At 37.5% G+C, this 19,589-nt stretch overlaps 1 protein-coding gene and 1 long non-coding RNA gene across 3 annotated transcripts in view; both read left to right on the top strand.

Annotated features, from left to right (window-relative positions):
- LOC311081730 (membrane-spanning 4-domains subfamily A member 8-like) overlaps nt 1-19,589 on the top strand; it is a 352,363-nt gene that overhangs the window by 311,074 nt on the left and 21,700 nt on the right. Inside the window, exon 1 of one of the 2 annotated variants that reach the window (XM_084112349.1) lies at nt 17,119-17,291. The exons of the other annotated variant lie outside the window; for it this stretch is intronic. The gene's annotated coding sequence lies outside the window, so the exon portion shown is untranslated. Of the gene's footprint in view, nt 1-17,118; nt 17,292-19,589 lie in introns of those variants that run through there. 2 annotated transcript variants of the gene reach the window in all.
- Nucleotides 8,717-13,237, top strand: LOC311081830. The gene is made up of 3 exons (XR_014606015.1): nt 8,717-9,668; nt 11,263-11,364; nt 12,823-13,237. It is a non-coding gene; the product is annotated as an uncharacterized lncRNA (long non-coding RNA).

Raw genomic sequence — 19,589 nt, 5'->3', positions numbered from 1 at the left:
TACCCTATGCAAAATGACATTTAAATGACTGAAAAATGGGGGGAAAAGAGCAGAGCTTCACCAAATTAGCTGAGCACATGCGCCATATTATTCTAAAGAAGCGTGCAAACTTTTATGGAGATCGGGCCATCAGTGGAGGTGTCACAGTTTAAAAGGTAAAAAAAAAAATGCACCACATTTCCATGATAAATGAGCTAAAAGGGCAACAAACGTTCTTTTTCCTCTCCGAGGCACATGTTAGAAGGCTGGATAAAGTTTTTGGAACGCAGCAGCGCAGACGGCAAGCGCCTAGACCCTATAGTTTTTTTTTTAGAGGCCTTTTTGTGGCCCTTTTTTAGCCACTTATTAGGGGTTCAAGCACTTCAGTGCTGAACACCTATTGTAATTGTTAATTTTCCCATGATGCAACATTCAGACATAAAACTGATCGGGCAGACCAAACCGTAAGTCGTGGAGACTTGAAACTTTGGGGGCTGATAGTACTCACACCGCCTACAGCGTCACCAAGGCCCGCCCCGATCGGCCTGACGGGGGCGCTACAGCGGGCAAAAGTACGAAACGGCTCATAACTCATCAACCGTGAGGCGTAGGCTCAAGTGTCTTATATCGCTGGAATCCTTGGCTCGAGGCGGACCAGATGCATGCCTCGGATTTGCTCGTCACCCTGGGAAAATTTTCGGGTATTTGGGGTTTTTCCAAAAACCTACTTTCGCGAACTAGTCCTAGGTTTTTGGCCCGACCGGAACCAAACCAGTGCGGCAAGATTCTCTGGAGTCTGATTGTCAATAATTATCAAAAAAAAGTGTAAATTTCGCTTCACGGTCCCTAAGGGCCACCAAAATGTTCGAAGTGGGAGGAGCCCATTTTGCTTAATTGGCTATAACTCGTGAACGGAACGAGATTTTTGCACCAAACTCAGCACACGCATGTACGAGCTCATTCTGTGGTCACGTGAAAAAGGGCGCAGCGACTGGCCACTTGGTGGCGCTATAACTGTTAAAAGGGTGTCAAAATGATGTATTTCTATGGAAAAAACACATGAAATGGCTGAAAGCGGCCATCTTGCTGTCTGATTTGCATACAACCTCACAAAATCGGGCATGCGCATGCGTCACGTGATCCTGAAGAAGCTTGAAAACTTTCATGGACGTCGGGCCATTGGTGGCGCTTTAACTGTCATAAAGGTGAGAAGGCCTCTGTATTACCCTATGCAAAATGACATTTAAATGACTGAAAAATGGGGGGAAAAGAGCAGAGCTTCACCAAATTAGCTGAGCACATGCGCCATATTATTCTAAAGAAGCGTGCAAACTTTTATGGAGATCGGGCCATCAGTGGAGGTGTCACAGTTTAAAAGGTAAAAAAAAAAATGCACCACATTTCCATGATAAATGAGCTAAAAGGGCAACAAACGTTCTTTTTCCTCTCCGAGGCACATGTTAGAAGGCTGGATAAAGTTTTTGGAACGCAGCAGCGCAGACGGCAAGCGCCTAGACCCTATAGTTTTTTTTTTAGAGGCCTTTTTGTGGCCCTTTTTTAGCCACTTATTAGGGGTTCAAGCACTTCAGTGCTGAACACCTATTGTAATTGTTAATTTTCCCATGATGCAACATTCAGACATAAAACTGATCGGGCAGACCAAACCGTAAGTCGTGGAGACTTGAAACTTTGGGGGCTGATAGTACTCACACCGCCTACAGCGTCACCAAGGCCCGCCCCGATCGGCCTGACGGGGGGCGCTACAGCGGGCAAAAGTACGAAACGGCTCATAACTCATCAACCGTGAGGCGTAGGCTCAAGTGTCTTATATCGCTGGAATCCTTGGCTCGAGGCGGACCAGATGCATGCCTCGGATTTGCTCGTCACCCTGGGAAAATTTTCGGGTATTTGGGGTTTTTCCAAAAACCTACTTTCGCGAACTAGTCCTAGGTTTTTGGCCCGACCGGAACCAAACCAGTGCGGCAAGATTCTCTGGAGTCTGATTGTCAATAATTATCAAAAAAAAGTGTAAATTTCGCTTCACGGTCCCTAAGGGCCACCAAAATGTTCGAAGTGGGAGGAGCCCATTTTGCTTAATTGGCTATAACTCGTGAACGGAACGAGATTTTTGCACCAAACTCAGCACACGCATGTACGAGCTCATTCTGTGGTCACGTGAAAAAGGGCGCAGCGACTGGCCACTTGGTGGCGCTATAACTGTTAAAAGGGTGTCAAAATGATGTATTTCTATGGAAAAAACACATGAAATGGCTGAAAGCGGCCATCTTGCTGTCTGATTTGCATACAACCTCACAAAATCGGGCATGCGCATGCGTCACGTGATCCTGAAGAAGCTTGAAAACTTTCATGGACGTCGGGCCATTGGTGGCGCTTTAACTGTCATAAAGGTGAGAAGGCCTCTGTATTACCCTATGCAAAATGACATTTAAATGACTGAAAAATGGGGGGAAAAGAGCAGAGCTTCACCAAATTAGCTGAGCACATGCGCCATATTATTCTAAAGAAGCGTGCAAACTTTTATGGAGATCGGGCCATCAGTGGAGGTGTCACAGTTTAAAAGGTAAAAAAAAAAATGCACCACATTTCCATGATAAATGAGCTAAAAGGGCAACAAACGTTCTTTTTCCTCTCCGAGGCACATGTTAGAAGGCTGGATAAAGTTTTTGGAACGCAGCAGCGCAGACGGCAAGCGCCTAGACCCTATAGTTTTTTTTTTAGAGGCCTTTTTGTGGCCCTTTTTTAGCCACTTATTAGGGGTTCAAGCACTTCAGTGCTGAACACCTATTGTAATTGTTAATTTTCCCATGATGCAACATTCAGACATAAAACTGATCGGGCAGACCAAACCGTAAGTCGTGGAGACTTGAAACTTTGGGGGCTGATAGTACTCACACCGCCTACAGCGTCACCAAGGCCCGCCCCGATCGGCCTGACGGGGGGCGCTACAGCGGGCAAAAGTACGAAACGGCTCATAACTCATCAACCGTGAGGCGTAGGCTCAAGTGTCTTATATCGCTGGAATCCTTGGCTCGAGGCGGACCAGATGCATGCCTCGGATTTGCTCGTCACCCTGGGAAAATTTTCGGGTATTTGGGGTTTTTCCAAAAACCTACTTTCGCGAACTAGTCCTAGGTTTTTGGCCCGACCGGAACCAAACCAGTGCGGCAAGATTCTCTGGAGTCTGATTGTCAATAATTATCAAAAAAAAGTGTAAATTTCGCTTCACGGTCCCTAAGGGCCACCAAAATGTTCGAAGTGGGAGGAGCCCATTTTGCTTAATTGGCTATAACTCGTGAACGGAACGAGATTTTTGCACCAAACTCAGCACACGCATGTACGAGCTCATTCTGTGGTCACGTGAAAAAGGGCGCAGCGACTGGCCACTTGGTGGCGCTATAACTGTTAAAAGGGTGTCAAAATGATGTATTTCTATGGAAAAAACACATGAAATGGCTGAAAGCGGCCATCTTGCTGTCTGATTTGCATACAACCTCACAAAATCGGGCATGCGCATGCGTCACGTGATCCTGAAGAAGCTTGAAAACTTTCATGGACGTCGGGCCATTGGTGGCGCTTTAACTGTCATAAAGGTGAGAAGGCCTCTGTATTACCCTATGCAAAATGACATTTAAATGACTGAAAAATGGGGGGAAAAGAGCAGAGCCTCACCAAATTAGCTGAGCACATGCGCCATATTATTCTAAAGAAGCGTGCAAACTTTTATGGAGATCGGGCCATCAGTGGAGGTGTCACAGTTTAAAAGGTAAAAAAAAAAATGCACCACATTTCCATGATAAATGAGCTAAAAGGGCAACAAACGTTCTTTTTCCTCTCCGAGGCACATGTTAGAAGGCTGGATAAAGTTTTTGGAACGCAGCAGCGCAGACGGCAAGCGCCTAGACCCTATAGTTTTTTTTTTTAGAGGCCTTTTTGTGGCCCTTTTTTAGCCACTTATTAGGGGTTCAAGCACTTCAGTGCTGAACACCTATTGTAATTGTTAATTTTCCCATGATGCAACATTCAGACATAAAACTGATCGGGCAGACCAAACCGTAAGTCGTGGAGACTTGAAACTTTGGGGGCTGATAGTACTCACACCGCCTACAGCGTCACCAAGGCCCGCCCCGATCGGCCTGACGGGGGCGCTACAGCGGGCAAAAGTACGAAACGGCTCATAACTCATCAACCGTGAGGCGTAGGCTCAAGTGTCTTATATCGCTGGAATCCTTGGCTCGAGGCGGACCAGATGCATGCCTCGGATTTGCTCGCCCTTCAGGCGCCAATTTTGAGTAAATTGAGGTTTTTTGAAAAACCTACTTTTGCGAACTACTCCTAGATTTTTCGCCCGATCGAAACCAAACCAATGCAGAAATATTCTCTGGACAGAGACTATCAATAATCATCAAAAAAATTCTTAATTTAAATTCACAGTCGCTAAGGGAAATCAAAATGTTTGATGGCACCAGGGCCACTTTTACTAAAACAATTATAACTCGTGAACGGAAAGAGATATTTTCGCTAATCTTGGGAAACGTGTTTATGAGCTCAATCTGAGATTACTTGAAAAAAATCGCGACGATTGGCCACTTGGTGGCGCTACAACATGGAAAAAAAATTATGAAAATGGCTATAAACGCACCCAACCGTTAGTCCTTTGAAATCCTCAATCCTTCCCGAGTCCAACAATACCAAATATGCCAGGTTTCTCCTTATAGTTTGTGTATCATTGTCATTAAGCACTTAAAAAACTTGCAATTATCTTCGAAACCGATAGTCCAAATTTCTTGAAATTTGAAAACATAGATCAATAGCTAAACAATAACGCCCAAATGTCACAATTAAGATAGGAACTGACAAAAATAAATAAACAAATAAAAAATTTAAATCATTGTCACCCATGGATCATTTTTATTCTCTCATAAACAGAAGTGTCTAAACTTCAAAACAAAATGAGATATTTACAACAAATTTGACAGACATGCATGGGCACACTTTGAGGACACTTAACAAAAGTGGTGGAGATCAGGTAAGATGTGGTGCTATAACTGTCAAAAAAACTTTCCTCAGTAAATTGCCTGTATTGGCTGTAAATGGTATTTTCCATCAATGATATAAGTTTATTTGTTTATTTGAATCCCCATTAGCCTCTTTCTAGGCAGTGGCTACTCTTCCTGGGGTCCCAAAAAGTAAATCATACAAAACTACATTTAATCAACAACAATAAAAAGTCAAGTCAATGAAACGCACTAACCCATCATCCATTCCAAATATCAAAATCAACAATTTAATATATTTTGCCATTAAATATTCCTTTAAATATTTTTTTTAAACTAATTTTTCTTGTAAAAATGTGTGATATCAATGGTAAATGATTCCATATTGTCATTCCTCTATACATTACAGTCCGTTGGTTTCCAGTGGTTTTCGAAACAGGAAATAAAAAACATTCCTTTTATTCATGCCTGGTGTAAAAAAATATGACTAGTACTATTATACAAAAGTTGAGAGTACAGCGCATTAGGAACTCTAGACACAGAAATATTTCTTATAAAATAAAGCAGAGAGACAATCCTTCACCAGTTCATTCTCAGTATATTAGCTCTTCTATAACAGTTTAAATTCAGTCCTGTTGCTCTGTTCTGGACAAATTTATTTTTTCAATTACATCCATTTTTTTTATTTACTTGATGCACTGGTAAAAACCACTGGGCAAAAACACGCGATTCGTCCAATCACTGATTGTGCTGCAGTGACTGACACCCCTGAGAGCCAACAGTAGCGGCATATTCTTAAGGCCCGCCCACTGTTCGCGCAGGCGCTGCCGCTGTCAGCATGATGAGAGAACAGAATAGATCAGATGAGACAGCAGCACGGAAACTTTCTTCAGAAACTCCTTGTACTAAATGATCATCATAATCTATCGGGAACTGTGATTGTGTGCACTTGGAAACTTTGGATGCATCAACTTGTCGTCAGAGAAAGGTGTAAAAGGTGAAATCGGAGTAAAGATTTATAGTGTGATAATCTTTATTGAACAATCTTCTTTAATTGAATATGTGATGCAGTCTCGTTTTGGTGAGTGACTTTTTTTTTGTCATATGTTATCTTATGACAGATATCTATTTCAGAAATGATTTGATATGAGCTGAGTTGACTAGGCCGCAGTCACAGCGCGAGCTGAACTAGTTAGCCGTGGGCTAAAGCTACCGCGTGTAGCTAACATCTTTGTATCATGAGTTGTGACAGTGACTGTTTTATGAGTGTCGAATCGATGTGTTAAATAAATTTGGATTAATGTGTCATTTGAGCTGTGCATGTCATTTGTTACTGAAATGTTGAGTCAGAAATTAATTATTGTACGTTTGCCTTGTGTTTTCCAAGGCTGCGTTTTCTTGTTCTCTATTTTTTTCCCTATGTGAACGTGATCGGCAAGTGTATCCTGTTTTGTGCCATAAATAATCATGTGAAGGTGAATCGCCTGCCTAGTGGATGCAATTACATGCACAAATGCTAACCAGTGCCCATGGACCTGTTTCCCATTTGAACTGTAATTTGAAACCATCAACTGGTAGGATAACTACAATTTTCTTTTGTTTGTTTTTGTTTTTTTATATTTATGTGTTGCTATATAAATAAGTGTTACGATGTGTATAGCATGCACAAAAATCAAGGACATTTTTTGTAACGAATGTAGCGAAAACTAAACAGCGTCTCTGCGCATTGAAAGGCTGTCACTCAGTGCACAGTCACATTGTTACAGCAACGGATTGTCTTTGAGTCATTAAACCGTACATGTACAAACATGTTCAAAAACACTGATTCGTTAAAAAGATAGATGTGATGAAACTAGGTGGTAATTATTTTTAACTTTAAGCTCCACTTTCGAACTTCACCTAATTTAATCGAAGCTTTTAGGCTGTTGAATCATTAAAAAGAAACAAGTCGGTGATGTCTGTTTTCATTTACTAACTCTCTATTGTTCTTATTTGTCACTCATCTTTCTGAAACAAACTACAAAGAGAACTTTTTAATTTATCAATATAATTTTCTCTTTGAATCAGAACAAAATTGTCAACTATTTGCTCTCCTGTTGCACCATTTCCTCCCTCCAGTAGATGATCCTTGCTTCTGATTTAATTATGCCCTACCGAATACTATATCTAGGTGTAGCACATCAAGTCAAGTTGCGCACTACATGCTACACAGTGTTGTGTAGGGCTGGGTTTCGATTCAAATTTCAAGAATCGATTCGATTCCGATTCTCAAGATCTTGAATCGATTATCATTATTCGATCCGATCTGATCCGATCTTCGAGATTTAGATAATGTTAATTTCCGCCATGATAAATTTTCCACCATTTTGAATTTTGTCAACAACGTACTTTTACTAACTAGTCCTAGGTTTTTCGCCCGATCGGAACCAAACCAGTGCAGAAATGTATAGAAATCCTATAAATGTTAAACAGCTTTAAAACCATGTATTTCCTATGTTACATTGCCTGTATTGGCTGTAAATGGTCTTTTCCATCTATTATGTCAGTGGTTACATGCTTGCTAAATAAAACTTAATAGATTTTAAAGCTTTTGTGCTTTAAGGCCTTAAAGGCCTTAACTGCTTGAACCCCGATAAATGCTGCTTGCAGCTTTAATTTTTGTTTGATTTGTTCATCGAAAACAGCTAAAGGTCTGTAAATTTAGCCAAAAAACCTGATTTGCCATGGGGGTTGAATAATTTCGATTGCAACTTTATGTATGCGTGTATACCTATAACTTTGAAAATAAGTTTTTTGTTGAGATTTTCTGTTGAGATCAACAGTGCCACAAATGTATTAAATAGAGATAAACATCTACTGAACCCGGAACATCCCTTTGATTATGATTAACCATTACCTTAAACTACTTTATTATCTGAAGCAATATAAATAATTTACAAAAGACAGTAAATCAGGACACTATAAAAGCAACACGAGAGGGAGTGAGAATGACAGAGCAAGAGCTGGAAACAAACATCAGTGAAGAATGAAGGGTTTACCCATACACAAAAGAAATATATGTAAATATATTTTAAAGTGTCAAAAATATATGTGGCATATATTCCAAATACATTGACGTTGTCCACTTATATTTATCATTTTGAAAAATATTCTGAAATATAACAAAAATATATGATGTTAAGTGTGAAATATATTTTACATTACATGTTATAAATGTAAATGTAGCACACGTGACAAAAATCTGCATAAAGCACTTTCTAATACTTTGGACCAGATCAGAAGTCTATGTTCGCTCTTGAGCCAGCGTTGCAGCAAGACAAGGGAAATGACGACAAGAGACAGAACTACGATTTGAAAAAGTTAGTTTTTTTTATGATTTCTTACATTAAACGGTTCCTTGTAAAGGGAAAAGAAAAAAACAAGGAAGAAAAAGAAAAAAGGAAAAATGGCAGCAATGAAATAAAACAAAAAAACAATAAAATTCACACAACAGTCCCCTTTCTTTTTTGTGTTAAACTTGAAATAAAGCTGTTTAATTCAGTGACTCCTTGTTTGTTATTTAATTCTGTAGTTATGCATACAAATATATATATATATATATATATATAATACTGTTTATATTTTATTTATTTAGTCTGTTATCCCTCAATTAACCTTAGTATTCCTATTTTACTCAGTTTAATGTTAGTAAGGGTTCTCCAGATTTATATAGCCTAACACTTAAGGAAAACATAAAAAATGGTCCTATGTCACCCAGATCAATAGTCTGTTAACACACATTAACATTGTCCCAATGTTTCATGATAACAAAAGAAGAACATTCTACTTGCAACATTTTGAGCATATTTTGGGAATGTTGCTAAAGTTAAAGTTGTACAATGATCTCAATATAACATTGTCCCAATGTTTCATAAAAACAAAAGAAGAACATTCTCTCTGTCACATTAGGAAAATGTTTTGAGGATATCATTGAGAGATGAGATGTTGAATGTTCTTTATAAAACGTTTTTCTAATGTGACGAGTTAACACAATTAGAACATTTTACTTGCAACATTTTGAAAAAAAATAAATAAACCTCAGCATAGGAGCTTTACAATGAGTGAACTGAGAACATTGTGTCTTTATACATAACATAAATGTCCTTTCAAAATGAAATTATTTTCAAACCTGTATGACTTACTTCTGTGAAACACAAGAATGTTGGGAATAAAACAACATTGGAACCCATTTTATGGAAAAAAACAAAACAGTGAAGTCATTTCTCAAGATATCTTAATTAAGGTTATACAAAATAAATTCATACAGTTTTGGAACAACATGGAGTACCGGTAAATAACGAGAGAACTTTTTAGGACATGTTCCCAGGGTCCTTTGCTAAATTAACCATGGTTTTTATTATAGTAAAGTGTAGAAACAATGTTTTTATGGTGGATTGATTACAATAATTTATTACCATTTAGTTAGTGTAGCAAAACCATGGTTAATGTTAGTAAGGGTTCTCCAGATTTATATAGCCTAACACTTAAGGAAAACATAAAAAATGGTCCTATGTCACCCAGATCAATAGTCTGTTAACACACATTAACACACTTTTTAAATTTTCTTAAGATCAAGCATTGGAACAATGTTCACGGAGCAGAACAGGCACCAACAGAGAAACAAGTCCATCACTAGTAAGTATCCACTGCATTTTATAAAACCGTAGTCAATTTTAAAGGCACAATGCCCTCCAAAATAAAAATGATCTCTTTTTTTCTCCCTCGTGCCTGATTTATATCTGTCCCAGATTTATATCTGACTTTCTTTCCACAGAGATTTTTAGAAAAATTATCATTAAAGAGAATCATATAAAGAGAAATGTGGGAGGAGCTTGAATTTATTACCTAGCCCTGTTTGTTTGAACCGCGAGAGCCGTCAAAGCTTATGCTACTCCTACGTCATACATCGACAAGAGGCTTTTATAGTCTACACGTCGGACGCAAGCAACTTGCAGTTTTGCCCCCACCAACAACGCATAGTATTGCATACAATGGTGCGTCGCGTATCAAAAACTGGGACGACACATTTTGCTATGCATAGATGCATAATGGCGGCCGAAGTGTAGCGATGCGTAGCCTTGCAGGCGCGTATGCGTATCGATGCGTTGACTCTATAACTCTTTGGGCGTAATTTGACTTGCATATGGCTGTCTGCTGGAAGCTAGTTATTTAAGTCGATAAAGTTATAAATATGGTAGGGCTGGGGGAATTAACACGTTAATCTTTGCGATTAATTTGAGATGCATAACGAGTTAAAAAAAAATAACGCAATTAACGCAGCACTTTTTTTGCCTCGTTTTAATGACTTCCTGTTGCGGAAAAGGCTGCAAAATATGCCGTCCCGCCCCTCCGTGTTCGGCGATCAGGTTTTATTCTCACGCAGCTTTCATGAGCGGGTCTTTTCCGCGCCGCGCTCTCCATTCCGTGTGTGTGTGTCGGCGCACTGACACACACACACAACATTGAGCAAACATTGAGCTCTTTGCTCAATGTTCTGCTCCGTGTTTGCGCTGCGTGTTCTGCTCTGTCGTTAACGGCCCAAACGCTCCAATCATGTACCGATCATGCACTGGAAAGCAAAGTCAAATAACGTGAATTTTCTCAGTAGTAGACTTCTGTGAAATAGCCCTACTGAGCTGGTATAGTCATGCTGGCAACAATGGTAAAATTACCTGCTCTGATCACATGCTCTTGTAATAATAGCTTTGTAGGACTATGTTTTATTTTGATAATTAGTAAAAAAAAAAAATATAATAATAAATTGTTAAATTGATTATGTTGATTGATTATTGAAAAATAATAATATATTGATATATTGATGTTTAATATTATTTTAATACAGGGCTATTTTCTGTTCCTTTTTTCCTGTGTTGTTTAATTAGGTTATTCTAAGTTTAAATATTGATGATTACAAGCTTGGGGGAAATGCAATTAATTGCATTTAATTACAGCAAATTGTGTAAATAATCAGTTACTTTTTTTTAATCGATTCCCAGCCCTAAAATATGGATATGTTTCTTACACGAACGCATCACTTCGCTTCACCTTTCGCCTTTATTAACCTGCCAGAGCCGTGTGGAGTACTTTTATCATGGATGGATGCATTTTTATGGACTTGTCAAAAAAATCCCACAGGGAGCTACAGAATAAGAAATCTTTGAAGTCCACTTTTTTACTGTCTGTTTCCATCAGTAAAATTACCGTTTTTTTTTGTTTTTTTTTCTCTCAGAATTGTGAGGCAGGAACACACAATTGCAAGAAAATATCAGAATTGTGAGCTGTCTTTTTTACTCCCCTCAGAATTCACCCTTCGAGGGAGTTTGATTGACAGGTATTTATTTTTTACATTTCTATTTTACAAAAAATATTTTTTTTCTACAGAAATTACACAAATTAAACGTTGAGACTTTGTTTCATATCAAAAGTAACCTGCTCTGTCTTGTCTCGGCGTTTAGACGTTTCAACGTTTTTTCTTTGATCCGCAATGTATTTTTCATTGCGTGACAACATGATGTGTGGCGTGAGAGCGCCATGGCTTGTTGGACATAGCAACAGTAACTAAAGGGGGCGGGTCTTTGCAAATTGCATTAACCATGGCTGCCTGTTAATTATCACTGGACTACTTCGCTCTCGCATCTCCCAAAAGTTTTTTTTTGTTTTGTTTTCTTGATTCCATTTTAATGGTTTAATTAAATTGCTATAACCAATTATTTAAAATGTAATGATTTAAGCAAAACTTTCTTCAAAGGTTAAACCAAACTTTTATTTGACGGATTGCCGTGTAGACCTTTGAGTCTCTCTGTGTTTTATAATGATAGTTTTTCTCAAATGAAGCTAAAATGCTGCTGAAGAGCGGCTGTATTGATGAAGTGCATTAATGTCCTCATATAGAAAAGACAGCAAAAACAAAATAAGCCAGAATTGCTTTTTTTTCTCAGGTTTTACTAATTTATCCTGTGATTCTGACTTTCAAACAGCCAATTGCGAGTTTATATATCGCACTTCTGAGAAAAAAAGTTTGAATTGTGAGTCGCAATTACCTTTTTTAAAAATTGTATTCCATGGCGGAAACAAGCTTTCATATGCACAGACAGTAGCTCACATTTAACATGCAGATTGTGCGCACACAGAAACCTACTGGAGCACAGAAAGTTAGTGTCTACACTGTCCTGTGATTTCTCAATAAGAAACTGCGTAGAAACAGAAGTTATAGCATATTTCTTTCTGCTTTTGAAGTAACTAAAACTTACAGCTTAGCTAATAGCAAAGAGACGATACACAGGTATGATTAAATCACACTAGAAATTGTTCCATCGCCAATGCATTCAAATGCAGTTCTACTTTATCTGTATCTGATTTAAAACAAGCAGAAATCTGTAAGAAATGTAACAATCCATAGACAATATAACTGATGAAAATGAGCTGTTCGTGAGCAGAGCAGTGCAAAAGCATCGTGGGCAGTGCTGTGACATGCTGCAGCTGTGCTCAAGGTGACCTGAGTTCAAGGTTAACACTTCTCAAGCCAAGTTTGTAGTTTGTTAAAATAATTTAGCCTCTAGTTGTGTTATTAACATGTATATAATGGATTAAGTATATGTTTTAAATTACAGAAACAAAATAGATACTCATAAGGTATCATATTTATACTTTTAAATAAACTAATCTAATTAATTTCTGATTAATAATTAGGCTGGCTAATTTTGAAAGTTTTCAAAGTCAATATTGCTTGTGATCTTAATATGTATTTGTATTATTTTTGTTTACACTGTTGCATGATCTTCTTTTATAGGCTATGAGGAAAAACTCTACCATGCACACAGAGAATGGAGCTCAATTCTGCTAACTGGGATAGCAGCTGAAAAACAAGAAGAGAAGAACAGTAGAACACCTATTAATGCAGATGACTTTATTCTTTTTCTGCAAGAACCAAGACAACCAAAGACTGATGATGAGCGCTCTGAGCAAACAGCAGTCAAGACGTGTGATTGCACATTGGACTTTACTGAGTTCTTCATGTAATGTTGGGCATCTACTGTACGCAGAACTTCTAATAATTTATGTGGATGCCATTCATAATCCTGTTAGATTTTTGTTTTATTTTAGAGATTAATAAAATTGTATGTTTTAACAATGTTATAGCTAAGCATTTTTTATGTTTAAGAGAACATTTTGGGAACAAAAATAAAAACACCCCCTGAAAACTTTCTAAGAACGTTAGAGAATAATGTTGTAAGAATGTTACACCTAAACATTTGAATAATGTTTTTAAATAATGTTATCCGAACATTTAAAAGAACATTCTGGGAACAAAAATAAAACTATCCGCTTACAACATTATAAGAACGTTAGAGAATAATGTTATAAGAATGTTATTACTAAACATTTTAATAATGTTTTTAAAAAAATGTTCTCTAAACATTTAAAAAAACATTCTGGGAACAAAAATAAAACTACCCGCTGAAAACATTATAAGAACGTTAGAGAATAATGTTAAAAGAATGTTACTACTAAACATTTTAATAATGTTTTTAAAGAATGTTCTTCAAACTTTTAAAAGAACATTCTGGGAACAAAAATAAAACTACCCGCTGAAAACTTTCTAAGAACGTTAGAGAATAATGTTATAAGAATGTTATCGCTAAACATTTAAAAAATGTTTTTAAAGAATGTTCTCCAAACTTTTAAAAGAACATTCTAAGAACAAAAATAAAACTAGCCACTGAAAACTTTCTAAGAACGTTAGAGAATAATGTTAAAAGAATGTTACTACTAAACATTTTAATAATGTTTTTAAAGAATGTTCTCCAAACTTTTAAAAGAACATTCTGGGAACAAAAATAAAACTAGCCGCTGAAAACATTTATAGAACAATACATGCTAATGTTCTTAGAACATTTTTAGAACAAAAAATTTCTAGCTGGGTTATTGATTGATAAAATTAAAATTAAATATCCCCAAAATATCCCCAACTGAGCAAGCCAAAGGCAACAGTGGCAAGGAACCGAAAAACTCCATCAGGTGACCTAATGGTGTCCTAAAACTCCATCAGGTGACCTAATGGAGAAAAAAAAAAAACTTGGGAGAACCCAGGCTCAGTCGGGGGCCAGTTCTCCTCTGGCGTTTATGAACTAGAGGCCGGATTGTAGTTTGAACTGTAAGATTAAGAATATTATATGAATGCCTGGCTGAAGAGATGCGTCTTTAATCTAGTTTTAAACTGGGAGAGCGAGTCTGAGCAACGAACAGTATCAGGAAGACTATTCCAGAGTTTTGGAGCTAAATGTGAAAATGCTCTCCCTCCTTTGGTGGATCTGGATATCCTAGGTATGACCAAAAGCCTCGAATTAAGTGATCTTAAAGAGCGCGATGGATTGTAGGGCGATAGAAGATCCGTTAATTAGACTGGAGCTAAGCCGTTTAGGGCTTTATAAGTCAGTAGCGATACCTTGTAATTATTACGGGACTTTATAGGTAACCAATGTAGTGATATTAAAATTGGTGTTATATGATCATATTTTCTTGATCTAGTAAGAACTCTAGCGGCTGCATTTTGGACTAACTGTAGCTTGTTTATTGAGGATGCAGGACAACCAGCTAATAAAGCATTACAGTAATCTAGTCTCGAGGTCATGAATGCATGAACTAACTTTTCTGCATCAGAAACTGATAGGATATTACGTAGCTTAGCAATGTTTCTAAGGTGGAAGAAGGCTGTAACATATGAAATATGATTTTCAAAAGACAGGTTGCAATCTAATATAACACCCAGGTCTTTTACTGTAGAGGATAAAGTAACAGGACATCCTACTATGTTAAAGTTGTATTGTAAGAGGTTCTGTGGGCGTTTTTTTGAACCGATAAGTATTACCTCTGTCTTGTCTGGATTTAATAAAAGAAAATTACACGTCATCCAATCTTTTATATCTTTAACACACTCTGTCAATTTGGATAATTTAGCGTTTTCATCCGGTCGTGATGAAATATATATTTGAGTGTCATCAGCATAACAATGGAAACTAATTCCATGTTTCCTTATAATATTTCCAAGTGGCAGCATATATATTGAGAATAACAGAGGGCCTAACACAGATCCTTGCGGCACTGCATAGTTTACTGGAGTTATGATCGATTTTTCTCCATTTAAATAGACAAAATGGTAGCGGTCAGATAAGTATGATCTGAACCAACTTAATGCTTGTCCTTGAACACCAGTATAATTTTGTAGTCGATCTAAGAGTATTGTGTGATCTATAGTATCGAACGCAGCACTTAGATCAAGTAAAACTAGTATTGAGATGCAGCCTTGGTCAGAAGCTAAGAGTAAATCATTTGTGATTTTAACGAGCGCAGTTTCAGTGCTATGATGCGGCCTGAATCCAGACTGAAACTTTTCATAGATATCATTTTCTTGCAAGAAAGAGCCCAGTTGAGCGGACACAACTTTTTCTAATATTTTAGACATAAATGGAAGATTTGAAATTGGTCTATAATTTGCTAGGTTATTATGATATAATTGTGGTTTCTTAAAGAGTGGTTTTATAACTGCCAATTTAAATGTTCTTGGAACATGACCTAAAGATAAAGATGAGTTAATAATATTGAGGAGAGGCTCTTCCACTATAGGTAACACTTCTTTCAGTAGTTTAGTTGGTATAGGATCTAATAAACATGTTGTTGTTTTAGAGGAAGTGATAAGTTTATTTAACTCTTTTTGTTCTATAGTTGTAAAGCACTGTAATTGTTCTTGCGGGGAGAGACAGATCGAGACCGAAGGTAAGCAGTAACCAGATATATTTTATTCTTACAGTTTTTACTAAACGTTACACTGGTTAAGTTCTACACAGAAGAGAACACGACATTTTTCACATGAATGAAAACGGACGTGATCTCTGTTAACGTAAGAATCATGCGGATTCACTGAGATCGCCCCCAGCGTTTATGGTTTGTACCTGATCTCTGATCAGTTTTATACATTTGTAGATGTTTTAATTAGACATGAAAAGTAATAAAAGTAGTTAATAATCTCTTATTGGCCTGTTTAGCTGAGCCATCCATAGAAACAAAACAATAACACATTATGTAGACACTTAATATTTAATGATAATAGATGATTAGTAAAATTGCATTTATTAGATTATACTTTCAATAAAACATTTGAAATGGGATTGTAAAAGCTGTTTTTATGCATGTTTAGCTGGATTTTTTTGCTGCATTTACACTGTTCTTACCAGCAGGGGTCACCAGCGTGTGGCATTTTGAACGCTTCGAAACAGCGAGTCATTTTGCGAAGCAATTGGTTCAATTGAAAGCTTAGTTGCGTAATTTAATAATCAATTAAAAAGGAATTTATACCTGTATTATATTACGCTGTAGCCACACTGGGCCAGCGGGTTGGAAAATGGATGGATGGATGATTCAGCTGCAGGCGCCATCTTCTGGTCAGACGTGGGAATTCATTCGACGTGCAACTCTCACAGTGCATTATGGGTATTCTCTAGCCGTTGAACATACATCAGTTGTACACTCGTTATTGAGGTGCATTGTGGGATTGAATGAGTGCCCTCAATATCTTCCACTATGGTTTCGGACACCACTATAAATGTCTGTCTCCTCAAATAATGCCCTATTTAAGGGTATAGGGGGCGATTTTGGACAGCCAAGATCAAATAGCTAACTGACACAATGATAACAAGGAACACCTGGAACTAATTACAAAGAGCAAAAGACCATGGACAGAACTACAAATGAACATAAACACATTGATGGCAAATTTCAAAATAAAAGACATAACACAGATAACAGGATCCTGGCACAGATATTGATGCACAAACGCGAATATGTTCTATAGACTATAGTATATAGAAAGAATAAGCCAGTCTTATAAACTCCCTGATCTCCTTGGTTTTAATAAAATGTAATTTAATAGTCATAATAAGATTATTTCCAGTATGTGTCTCAGGCTTACACAAGTATCGTCACCTCACTCATTAGACTCCTCGGCACACTGGTTGAACCGGCTCATTCGGCTCTATTCGAGTCTGTTGTGTTACTTCGGCTGTGTGTCTTGCGTCATCAACCCGGAACTAGTTCGACTGAGTTGTTGTGCTTCTGTGTGTGTATAGATGACCGGCTCATTCTTCACACCCTATATCTCATTACTAAGCCTGAAAACCAGTTGCACCTGTTTTGTTCTTTTCTTGTTTCATGTATGTGGTGAAGTGGGAAGCATCGAGTGGATCTGAGACCGTGAGAGATCTGGCAAGTACCTTTTATCATTATATTTAAAGCAATAATTTATGACAATGACTGGAAATTCAAAAAACAAGTTAATATATAACTAAAAAGCAGAATCGTCTGATTCTCAGTAGCAAATTTACTATTTTATTTCTTCATTGGATGAACTGGCTGGTGAATTGATGGAACTTTAACCTCCACCAATAAAGAAACAATAATTCATCTTTTATAACACCATTTTTTTCTGAGGTTACATTTGGTGAGTCTATAAAGATTATTTTTGATATAGACAAATTATTAAGTCTTTATATACACAAAGAAGCTTTTCCACAATCATGAAAATAATGTGATTAAAATGATGTGACGCAGCCGCTCAGACCTACGTAGATCATCTTACATTATATACAGCTGATGGTGACGAACATGAAGCAGGGCAACAACTCACTGTGTGATGAAGCCTATAGAATGCAGTTACAAAGACCCTAAAATTCAAGATATCAGGAAAAAATCCCCTGTATGAATTTTGTCTCATATATATATCATATAATATATTTCAGCAATATCACATGAGTGCTGTTTTTGTCCCAAATAGCATGAGTGCACATGTGATATTAATTTCATACAACAGTTCAATAAATAAGAAGTTAATATTGTGTTATTTTCAATCAATCGGGTGAACCAATGAATCAATGGGCCATTGAATGAATCAGCCATTTGAACGAATCAAATGCATGAATGGCCCAGTGAATTACTCATTTAGACATTTTCCGCCACCTACTGGCAGTTTTATTTTCTTATTTAGAGTATAATTTCATTTAAAAAAATTTTTTTCAATATTTATGTGATAACTCACCCAAAAGGGTAAATTCTGTCATCATTTACTCACCCTCATGCTGTTTCAATCCTGTATTTCTTTCTTTTATGGAACAAAGATGTTTGGTTACCAATCTATTTTGGTCTGTAAATATATCTAAATACCAATTCAGATGCAACATCTGAATTAAAAAAAATAAAAAATCATGTCCATTGTAGCCTAATTTTTATTTCATTTTTTATTCTGGGTTTTGTTGGTGTGGAAGGAAAGTGCGCAGCTCATCAATTCTGGATGTGCTTTCTCTTTGGTTTTTCAATGGCAGCATCTTTTTCTTTACAACTGAACCATTTTATATTTTATGAGTGATTTGACTCTTAGGGCCCTATCTTGCACCCAGCGCAATTGACTTTGTACACCGACGCATGTATCATTCCTATTTTGCACCCGCGCAAAGCGCGCTTTTCCCTCCACAGAAGCACGTCGCTAAACTAGGGAATGAACTTGCGCTCCCTGGGCGGTTCAGCGCAAAAAAGGAGGCGTGTTCCGGCGCAAACGTTCCTTCATGCTATTTTGCAGATTTAGAAAACAATTGCGCCACTAACCAGGAAAAAATAGTTTAAAGTCAGTGGCGCGTTGCGCATGTTATTCATATGCTATTTTAAGGGCGCATGCTTGGCCATAATCAATGTAGCGTGTGCATTCTCATCTACACAGAAGCAGCAGTTTTCATTTTTGCAAATCATACATTATTACGATAGATAGATATATAGATAGATGGATAGATAGATAGACAATTTATTATAAAAGCATACATCTAGCTTACACATTTACCCAAATTATCATACGCCTTTTTAACCGAAGTTAATTTGGGAGGGTTTCTCCATCCCCAACGTCCCTGACAAGAGCGTTGCTCTCCTCGGCTGTGAACCGCTCCTGGCGCGCGTCTGGCAAATCCGCCGTTATGATAGGAATCCGCTTTAGAACAAAGCGCGTCTGCTCTTAAAGGGAATGTGAGATGACGCTCTGATTGGTTTATTTCACGTTACGCCCAAACCACACCTATGAATAATGAAGCTACTTCAGACCAACCCATTTTAGATTTGCGCCTGGCGCAAGAGTCATTTATCCCGCCGGGAAAATAGCAACAGCGCCGAGACCCGCCCACAAAGTTACTTGCGCTTTGCGCTTTGACACTTGCGTTTCAGATCGTTAAAATAGGGCCCACAATGTGAATACCACAATTGTTTGATTAACATACAGACAGCCTTTATATTAAGACCTACTGTAGGGCAGGGATCTAATATAATGTTACACATCAGATGTTTTTCCCAACATATAACCACAAACGTTCACATTAGATATAACAGATAATGTTTGCCTGAATACTTGCAAAGACAGATATTTTGAAATACTGTAATTCTTTGTATATGTGTATATCGTGATCACACGCTGTCTGAGGCGTCTTCGAATCTGTCAGTCAGAGCGAGGAAGATCGTTTTGTCTACATC

The sequence above is a fragment of the Abramis brama genome (assembly GCF_963993115.1).
Source record: "Abramis brama genome assembly, chromosome: 4".
NCBI classification, from domain to species: domain Eukaryota; kingdom Metazoa; phylum Chordata; class Actinopteri; order Cypriniformes; family Leuciscidae; genus Abramis; species Abramis brama.
This window is presented reverse-complemented; position numbering and strand designations above follow the sequence as displayed.